General features: G+C 32.4%; 1 long non-coding RNA gene across 1 annotated transcript in view; it reads left to right on the top strand.

Annotated features, from left to right (window-relative positions):
* Nucleotides 1-9,144, top strand: part of LOC147384043 (uncharacterized) — a 134,241-nt gene extending 125,097 nt beyond the window's left edge. Inside the window, exon 6 of the long non-coding RNA XR_015172537.1 lies at nt 9,127-9,144. This is a non-coding gene — a long non-coding RNA (uncharacterized LOC147384043). The remainder of the gene's footprint in view (nt 1-9,126) is intronic.
* The last annotated feature ends 397 nt before the right edge of the window (nt 9,145-9,541 follow it).

Raw genomic sequence — 9,541 nt, 5'->3', positions numbered from 1 at the left:
TAGTCACGAGTTTTGGAGATCATACCTGAAGGAATCGACCCTTGTCATTCCCACTTAGGTGAGTTTATTTTTTTTAGTTCTTATTTATTTCTATTTGTTTTTATTTTTCTTTTTTTATCTCTCTTTTCATGCTCTCCTCGGTTTATTTTTCATATATGGGTAGGATTAAGGATGTAGTGTTTCTGTAATTTTTTTCTTTTGTTTATGTTGCTTATTGGTAGGATAGAGGTTATATATATTTTATGTTTTTTATTTTTAATTTTTAATTTTTTTTTATTTTTTATTTTTTATTTTTTGAATCAATTCACCTATTTTTAAGGTAGGCGTGGCACTATGGCAATCTTTACGATTTCGAATTATTAGTGGATCGATTCGCAAATTTTATTGATAAATTGATTGGTTAACTTGTTCACATCAAGATAGTGAACCGGCTCATTGTTGATATTTATCCGGTCGATTTGTCGATTTATGATGTTATTGGGCCAACCCGCTAACATTGATATTAATCAACTCACTAATATGTGGATTAATTCATGAATTTTGGTACACGTGGTGGGTAAAGAAATCGATTTTTTTTTATCAAGATTGGTGAGTTGACTCGCTGATTTTGGGACCATTGAGAATGCGAATCGAATTTTTTAAAAATTTGACACGTGGGTTAAATCACTGATTTAATACACGTGGCGACTCCACAAAAAAAAATTATGATTCTTATGATATAAAAATTGCGAGTTGACTCGCTGATTTTGGGGCCATTAAGAATGCGAATCGAATTTTTAAAAAAATTAGGCACGTGGGTTAAATCACCGATTTAATACACGTGGCGATTCCAAAAAAATTAGGATTCTTATGATATAAAAATTGCGAGTCGACTCGCTGATTTTGGGGCCATTGAGAATGCGAATCGAATTTTTTTAAAAATTAGGCACGTGGATTAAATCACCAATTTAATACACGTGGCGACTCCAAAAAAAAAAAATAGGATTCTTTTGATTAACAAATTGCGAGTCGACTCGCTGATTTTTTGGGACATTGAAAATTTGAATCGATTTTATTTTAAACTTAAGCACGTGGTTAACTCACCGATTTAATACACGTGGCAAGTCAAAATTTGTGAGTTAACCCACTGAATTTAATACACGTAATGGTTCAAAAATCAAATCTCTTTGATAAAATATTGTCAATGAGCCAATTCACTAATCTTATATACACGGCATTGAAAATCGATTTCGTATTATTCAAAATATGATCGAATTGATCCATTAATTTTTGGTGTCATGTATGCCTCATTAAATCATGTAATTATTTTAACCGTAGGATTTGTTTAGTAAATCCGATGTAATTTGATGATGATTGGGCTTTAGTTTGACTTTTAATCTTTAAATGTTGATCATAGGATAATTTTGGATCGCAGTAGAGGCTGATCATCTTGATCAGGCGGATTCGGTGCCTAACACCTTCCGAAATCCGTAACCTGACCTCTTATCCATCTCTCTGATCCACGGACCGACCCATATCCATTTGGAGTTAATTTTGGTTCCTAGACCTAAACTAGGTGGCGACTCCCTATTCTTTTAAAATCCCCGAGATACGTAGATCGGACCCCTAATCCGCTATTCTGCGGATGGCCGCGGGGGTCGAGGCGATTTCAGTAACGTGATTATTTCTAAGTCTCGAGGTCATGTTTTCTTAGCGTAGTGAGGTCTCTAAGTTATCGAACTGTGTAGTGAACCTAAGTGAACGTACTTGCTAAGTCGGGTAGAAAATGTAGCGATCCTAAACGTGCATAATTCTATGTCGCGTGACAAGGAGAAAGGAGGGAATAGAATTAGAAAATAAAAGGGAATTAGAATGATGCTTCTCTCAAGCTTTCGAGTTCTTTGCGCTCATCATTAGAAATCCACAGCAACCGGGTGATGGATCGCCAAGTCAAGCAGATGCAAAAATGGTGTGTCTACAGGTGGTTCTAGTGGATCTCACCATTGTTTCGATTAAAATCAATGTGCTATTGGTTTCCCACAGATGGTACCATATTTGTGTGGTTAAAATTTGGTGAACGATACTGATGGACTCTACCTCACAGGTTCAAAGTCAGTCCTATCACCTCCTTCCTTGTGCTGGCATAGTACCTGTCAAAAATTCTCTGACGTTCAAATTAAAGAAGCAAAGGAACAATTTAATAAACTAGTTTGACTTCCAATCCGCCCAAAAAACCATTTTTTCTATGCTAATCGTGTTATTTATGGATCCTTCCTACGAATCAAGATTTCTACTTCTCACAAGGTTGATTCTGGAGAATCTCTTGATTCCTTGGATCCCAAAACAAGGGAATCTTCTAGATTAGATATATTATACCGGGGAGATTTCCTCCGAGATTTATGAGCTTGACATACGTATATCAGGATTACTGGTATTCTTTGACCATGTCTACCCTACTTGGCAAGCTAGGTCTTATTCAGTGTTGTGACCAGGTCTTATTCTTTGACCATGTCTACCCTATTTTGACCTGTCCTGTTGTTGGATAGCGTCCGCATGCTGATTTGAATTTGGTACCACTCAACCGGCTTCGACACGTGTACGGGTTAGATAATTGATCGGTTATTTCCCTCTATAGTTAAGTTTGGATCATATCATCACCCAAGAACTAGTTTCCTTGGATGATAATGAGGAAGACCAAATCAAAATAGATGAATATCAGAGATGGGAACACTCCAATTTCATATGTCGAAATTATATCTTAAATAGATTAAGTAGTCTTCTATATAAGGTTTACTACTTTGTTGAATCTGCTAAGATTTTATGGGAAAATCTTGAAAAGTTATATACTCTAGAAGATGTTGACAAGAAGAAATTAGTTGTTGAATATTTTCTAGACTTTTAAATAGTAGATTCTAAGTCTGTAGTATCACAATCTGAAGACCTACAAATCTTTATTCATGAGATTTATGTTGAAGGCATTAGTGTATGTGAAGGATTCTAAGTTGGATTGATAATTGAAAAATTATCACCATCTTAGAAAGACTTTAAAAATAATTTTAACCATAAAATAAAGAAAATGAGACTCGGGGATCCAGTGATAAGACTTAGAATTGAGGATAATTGAAAGAATAAGGAAAAAAATGACACAAATTTTATGATTTTGAAAGCGAATGTAGTGGAAGAAGAACCCTCCAAATTCACTATAAAATTTAAATATGGATTTCAGAAAAAGAATGTAATGAAAAACTTGCATTGTCTAAAAGTCAATATTCAGAAAATCAAAGGAAATTGTTATTTTTGTAATAAACCTGAACATTGTGCCAAGGACTGTTGTAAGAAAAAAAAAATCAGCAACACCATCAGAAACAAAAACAAGCCAATGTGACTAAAATTCAGAATCTATCAACGATTGTTTCAGAAGTGAATCTGCTACAAAATGCTAATAATTGATGATTGCATATGGAAGCCACTAAACACATATATTCTAAAATAGGCATGTTTTCTTCCTACAACAATGTTGAGGTTGAAAAAGTATTCATAGGAAATTCATCCACATCAACTATGATTGGAAAATAAAAAATGAATATGAATTTCACATATGTTAAGGTTCTAACTTTGAATGAAGTACTTAACGTTCCAGACATTCGGAGAAACCTGGTTTTAGGTCCTCTTTTAAGTAAGAGTGATTTCAAAATGGTATTTGAGTTTGACAAATATGTAATCACTAAGAGTGGAATGTTTGTGGGCAAGGACTATCTATATGATGGGTTGTTCAAACTCAATATAATTTCTGATTTTATTAATAATTTTACTTTTTTTGCTTTTATTTTTAAGTGTTTTAATATTTGGCATGTTAGATTAGGCCATGTTAATAATAGATAAATTATTAAATTAATGAATCGTGGTATGATTCCTACAAAACATAAATCCTTAAACTTTGATATTTGAAACTCCATTTTGGAAAGAAATCATAAATAGTGAAATAAATTTAATTATGAGTAATAACACTTGAGAAATAGTTAATCTACCACTTAAAAATAAAACAATTAATTGTAAATGAATTTTCAAAAGAAAATTAAAAGTCGATGGAACTATAGATAAATATAAGATTAGATTAATAGCTAAAAAGTAAATACAAAAAAAGACATTGACTTTTTTGACACTTATTCCCCTATTACTAGAATCACTTCTGTTAGACTTCTTATTATTATAACTTCCATTTATATTTTAGAAATTCATTAAATAGATGTAAAAATTATTTTTTTAAATGAAGAACTTGATGAAAAAATATAAATGGATCAGTCGAAATGATTTGTAATTAAAGAACATAAAAATAAAGTTTGTAGATTAATTAAATCCTTGTACGATTTAAAACAAACTCCAAAATAGTAGCATAAAAATTTTGATAGTACAATGATATCAAATGGATTTAGAATCAAGGAAGCTGATAAGTATGTGATCAGGGTTTAGAAAACCATTTCTAGAGTCCTAATTACATAAACTTTATCAGTAAATTGCACACTAAATTCCCTTATTAGACATAATGTATGGTTAATTCAGATGTATCATTGATTTCAATTAAATTATGTAATTCGAAGCAAATTACTATTATTTACGTGTAACATGAATTATTCACAAAGTTTTAAGACGAATCAGGAAAGTCTGAAGTTACCACTGTGATCCCGGATTTAAAACAAGATCATGAACCAAAATTCAAGTCAATTAACCAAGACTTTACCACGGCGCCATGGTCAACGGTGGTAGAGAGGTCAACGAAGAAACTCAAGCCTTGAAATTTGTACTATAGCTTAGCGACTGAAAGACATTTGTATTAAAGTAAGATTTTGATATTTTTGTAATCACAGAATGTTTCCAAGACCCTAATTACCCAAGAAATCCTAATTTGTTATCTTTATAAATAGGAGACTAGACTAAAGGGCATGAATCTTCAATCTCCCCTAGAGGAATCTCTCATCTCATTGGATATCAACTTTTTTTTTTTTTTTTATTCTTTTAATTTTAGGTTTTTATTTTCTATTTCTTAATTTTACAAAAGTTATAAAAAGACTTGGTCAGTTTTAAGTCAAGAAACAGCAAAGATATTTCTTTCTCTCTCACCTCTACTTTTTCTTTTCATATTTTATTTACTTTGTTGTTCCTGCGATGACTATTGGTTAAATCTTCATTAAGTCGATTAAGAATGCCGAAACAAGATTTATTAGTGTTTTACTATTCTCGTAATGGCTGCATAGTGTTATTGTGGTAATATTAGGTATTTATTATTAGGTTGAATATTGAATATTTCTCAAAGTTTTGATGATTCATTTTTAATAAGATCAATACGAACCATGTTTTACAAAGAACAGTTAATATTTACCTAATATTCTCGGCCTCATTTATTGCATACTTTTGATCTCGTTTTTATAACTGTTTGATTTTCTTATCCACAAATATTAGTTTTGTTTAGTGGATCAAGATAAATAGATAACCAAAATTCATTGATAAAACTTGCGAAAGTGGATCCAATTTATTTTATTATCATCTACAATTTGAACAGTATGTTTTTTTTAATAAAGTTATACCTAATTCTTATGTGATTATTTGCCTATATGTAGATGATGTGCTTATTTTTGGATCTAATATAATTGTTGTTAATCAAACTAAGAAATTGTTATCTAAAAATGTTGACATGAAAGACTTCAGTCCCGCTATGTAATTTTAGAATAAAAACTTTTAGAAATGTTAATGTATTTGATTTGTCTCAATTTCATTATATTGAAAATGTTTTGAAACATTTTAATCAATTTTATTTTATTCCTACAAAACTATCTTTTGATCTAAATTGTAAATTGATGATAAATATTAGTAAAAGTGTTTTTCAATTAAAATATTATCAAATTATTGGTTGTTTAATGTATATTATGAATTGTATAAGGCCAGATATTACGTATTCAGTAAATAAATTAAGTAGATACACTAGTAACCCAAGACATGATCATTGGAAAATTTTAGTGAGAAACATGAGATACTTGAAGTATACCATGAGTTATAAGCTGCATTATAATAAGTATCTTACCGAATTGGAATGATACAGTGATGTCAACTGGATATAAGACTTGGAAGATTCGAAATCTACTAGTGATTATATTTTCAAATTTAGAGGTGCAACAATCTCATGGAAATCCATCAAGTAAACATGCATAGTTTATTCCACCATGGAATTTGAGTTTATTGACATAGATAAGACTGTTGAAGAAGCTGAGTAGCTTAGGAATTTATTATTAACATTCTTATTTAGCTTAAGTATTTGTTATATCTATTCATTTTGACAACCAAGCTGCCATTGAAAGGAAAAAAATAATGTATGTATATAATGGCAAGTCAAGGCATATTAAACAAAGAAACAACTCCATAAAACAACTACTCTCTAATGAGATTATTTCCATTGATATTGTAAAGTCTAAGAAAAATTTGGAAAATCCTTTAACAAAAGGGTAATCTAAAAAGTTAGTTACATCGACTTTGAGGGGAATGGGCCTAAAGTCAATTGATTAAAAAATTACTTCAATGGTTAGCCTAATTGATTAGAGATCTCAAGATCTAAGTTCAATGGTAAAACCAATTGGATGTGATTTAAAAAAAGGCACTAATGGAACAATTGTTTTATTATGTAGACACCCAAATTTGACCGGGCCCTTGACACAAAATGTCCCAAAAATTGGAATGGGCCCTCAAAGCCCAAACCTTTAAAATTTTCTTTCTCTTTCAATAAATGGCCCAAGGCCCTTCCTACGTGGCCCAAGGACCAAAAACCTTGTTTACCACTCATTTCATTTCTCAACCCCTCCCAACCCTAATCCAAATCCATAACTATTTAACCCACTACCCATTACTATACCCAAGCCCAACCTACCACCTAAGCCTATTAGACTCAACCCATCACCATACCTATTCAACCCAGTACCCAATCATTAACAATCATTAATTATCTTCAATCCCAGTTATCATTGATAGTTATTCAAGCTAGTATGGGTATAGATGACGAATTTTATAATATGTATGCCTTTGTTTGTAATACAGGCAATAAGAGTTGCAATATTGGTGGCATTTGGTACCCTTGTTCGAGTTACTAGAGTAAGAAAAACCAGGTCTAGCTCTTAACACGCTGAATTTATTTTTTCCATATTTATCTTTGGTTCGTTATGATGAGCCATGACAAGGTCAAAACACACAGATAACCATTAGCATTTAACATGTTTGATCCAATCTGATTCATTTACAGGATAGTTAATATCATATAGAGCATTCTACTTTTAAGGCTATAAAAATATCATTTTAGGATTTGGGGCATTTCGGTTTCGATTAGTTAGATTATTTTAGAGGAAAAAAACTATATTCAAAGTTATCAATTTTTCTCTATCTTACCCATTTCTCTCTTTGAGACTCTTTAATGGTCATTTAAATTATGGAAGACAAAATAAAATGTTAGCTAGCTAAAGAAACACTGTTTTCTTTTACTACAATCTACCCCTTCTTTATTTATTGAAGGTTAATAGACATTGTATATCAGTTTATTTTTGTGATGGGTGCTCCATTGATAGTACTACTTCTGCAAACTTATCCTTCAATTTGTTTTATTTGGAGACAATAGTGTCACAAAGTAGTCTTTTTGACCATTTAATTAACATTTAGGAATTTAATCTAGGGGCCGTTCTAGGAACTTGTGACCTTTTCTTTTTGGTGGATTTTAAGTTTCAGTTACCACTTTATCGCCAGGTATTATTTACTTCAATTTGTTAACAATTCTCATTTTTTTCCACACTGAACTCTTTTCCTCTCATTATTCATCATGATTGATGTTATAGTCTTTAAGAAGGGATAGCTTATATTATTAATGATATAATATGTTTTGAAGTTTGAACATACATTGATAGTAAAAGAATGTGGCTTTTACATGTTTAGAGTTTCTTGTGATAACTGATTCCTTGTATACGATTCCAATGGGACTGAATGTGATCTAAAATCTGAACTCAAAAGAACATTTGATATTTGTCTTTAGAGGTGGATTAACCATAAAGTCTCAAGTATTACTACTCTAGTCTCATGACTCTCAACGAAGAGAAGAACACGCCGTCTATTTCGAAATCCTTTCTTTCTCAATCGCCCAAATTCTAGAGGAAGATGAAAATACGAAGCTGAGCATTTGACCCCTCCATCCAGTGCACACTAAAATTCAGCTTGAGCGCTGATTTCTGGCAATCACTACGCCAAAAAGGCTTAAGTTTCACCTTCTACAAGTTTGATTCTTAAAAAATTAAACTATTAACTATGGGATTTTAGAAGATAGCATAATAAAAGGATTGTGGGATTATAAGGGCTTTTTTTTTTTTTTTTTTTGTAACATTAACCAAGGACTGAGGGAATTTTAGGTCTTCCAAAATGACCTTACTTCTGTTACCCTTCTTAGGTGCCTTGCCGAGTTAGATGGTATTTTGATGGCCAAAGCCAATTTTTATTTCTCTTGCAAAAAACATAATGTTATGCAGGCAAGCTGTATGATAAAGTAGCTATGTAAATACACAAGAAATAATCATCATCATTTCTTTCATTCATGTGTGTATCATTTTCCAACAACACTAGCAAAAAATTTGTCACTGACCACCCAATGACACTTCATGCTTTGTTGGCTGTAGTGGTTTCTCCCCCATTTTCTTCTCAAAATCCATGTGGCTGAAGCAAATAACACCTCATTTATACTCTATAGTTGCTCACTTTTAATGCCACAATAATAGCAACTCACCTCATGCCACCACCTGCTTTGGTGGATACTTATTGCAAGTCGTAGCAGCTTGTCCCACTCCTAATAACTCATCTCATGCTGATATTTATAGTTTAGTTTAAATATAACAGAAAAAAAGAGCCATCTGCCATTTTCTGTTCATTGCCAGTAGCATGCCATCCCAAGCTTTTTCTTCTCCTGCCTGTTTTACCATTCTTTCATACTTTTGGACAGCAGCCAACACTCCATTGATACACCTTCTCACATCATTCACTTCCCACCTCCACCTATAATAGCAGTTTTGCTGCCACCTTATGCATGTGCCTTCTACTTCCCCATGTTTCTTACTGCCCATTTGAAATAATCAGGTGTTCCCACTCAATTTGTAGTCACTTCAAGCAACTGTCACCTTCTTTTGACATAACTGCTACCTCACTCACAATTCCTACACCACCTGCTATCAATGCATTAAGCCAAAATAACATCTACCCCACTTCTTGGGCATCTTCTTCCGTGCTTACACCCTATGCTTTGCTAATTGGAGAGAAGAGAGACACGCCAACAATGAGGTCAGATTTAAAAAATTGTTCGCTTCTTAATGTAGGGCAAAAAGTATTGGAGTGATGTCAGATTGGGCCATGTATTTGCTTGAAGATATTATGTGGGGTGAGTTTGGTGGGTGTGATGATCATATAGTACCTCATCTTGCTAGTAAATAAGATATTTATTAGTAACACTGCTAAGATCCATTTGATGGATACTAATAACCCAAATACTTCTGCA

Source organism: Akebia trifoliata, chromosome 15, assembly GCF_017979445.1.
Source record: "Akebia trifoliata isolate Shusen 1 chromosome 15, ASM1797944v1, whole genome shotgun sequence".
Classification (NCBI taxonomy): Eukaryota; Viridiplantae; Streptophyta; class Magnoliopsida; order Ranunculales; family Lardizabalaceae; genus Akebia; species Akebia trifoliata.
Note: the sequence above shows the minus strand (reverse complement) of the source record. Positions and strands in the feature narration are given on the sequence as shown.